Source organism: Micropterus salmoides, unplaced genomic scaffold (genome assembly GCF_014851395.1).
Source record: "Micropterus salmoides isolate LMB-PRFRI ecotype aquatic unplaced genomic scaffold, ASM1485139v1 Ms_hic_scaffold_2, whole genome shotgun sequence".
NCBI lineage: Eukaryota > Metazoa > Chordata > Actinopteri > Centrarchiformes > Centrarchidae > Micropterus > Micropterus salmoides.
In genome coordinates, this window is record NW_024041150.1 from 6780600 (window position 1) to 6782017 (window position 1418).

The following is a 1418-nucleotide window of genomic DNA, read 5'->3' on the forward strand; positions in this document are numbered from 1 at the left end:
AAATGTACTGTTGAATAAGGTTTTTCATATCTTAGTATATTCCTATTGCATCACAGTTCATCTCCAGTGATTAAAAACATTTTGTGATCTTGATGTGAAAGATTTAGTTGGATCATTTTGAACAGGCATATTTGCGGCGACCTTCTGTGACTGACAGAAGCGCTTGTGCAGCGCGGATCCAGCAGGCATGTTCCTCTCTGCAGAAGTCTGAATGTAAATCATCTGTTACATAGAAATTATGACTAACTGATCTTGGCTTGTTGTAATTCTGTTTTTACAGTATTGCCTTTAGCCCTTTGTGTTCTTTGCTTTTCTAATATTTTAACCACCGCTGCCTCAACACAAATAATAGCTTATAACTCCTGACAAATCCCAGCGTTCTGTTGACCTTAGCTTTCTAACATCTCTGTGGTCACCACACTTTATTTAAACTTCACAATGAACTTTGTGTAATACGGTCAGATACTACTTTACAGGTGTGCAAATATCAAAAGTTACCTGATGTTTCTAAGAAGCGTCACAACAGGAAATTAAAAGGACACCTATTATGCTTTTCCACATTTGATGACTTATCTTCAATGTTACAATGTCGGATGTTCATGTTAAACATGGCCAAGCTTAAAAAAAAAATGAGGTTAAAGTATTTAAACGAATAATTCGATCCAGCTAAAAACTTATTAAGTACAGATTTAGGAAAGATATTGAAGTGAATTGTAGTTTCTGTGGTGGATGTCCAGAAACCTTTAACGTTGTCCTACGGCAGAAAGAACACTTGTGTGTTCTTTATTACTTATATTAATCTCATTATTATGGCCACTTTCTTTATGCTACTTTGTTCACTTATCTATCTCTGCTCTTGTCTTTGCTGTTGCAAACCGCAATTTCCCCACTGTGGGACAAATAAAGGTTTTCTTTTCTTATCTAATCTAAAGAAACTTCAGTTCAAACACTCCTCATCAAATCAGGGGTCTGCGCAGGAAAAGGCAATTAAAACTGTATCAGCATGTGTTATTTTGAAAGCAACAACAGCAGCCTGGTAACATGATTCAGGTCTTGGCCAATCAGAAGACAGTGGGCTTTGAGGGGGGGAACTTAAAGAGACAAGCATCTACAGCTTGTTTCAGACAGAGGCTGAAATTAAGGCCTAGTCAGAAAATTATTGTTTTTGACCTTTGAATCATGCAAAGCTGCCATACAGGCGTCACAGAACTACGATATAGGACTGGAAAAGCAGTTTGATAGGTCTGTTTAAAGCTGGTATTAATCAGTTTACCATCACGTTAGCCCCTTTACTAATGAAGCTAATCACAACCCGCTGCCTGTGGAAGAGGTGGAGTCAGTAAATGAAAGGATTTTAAATGATCCTGCTGCTGCTGGAGCGACTGAAGGAAAGAAAGAACAGGGAGGCGAGTTGGTCC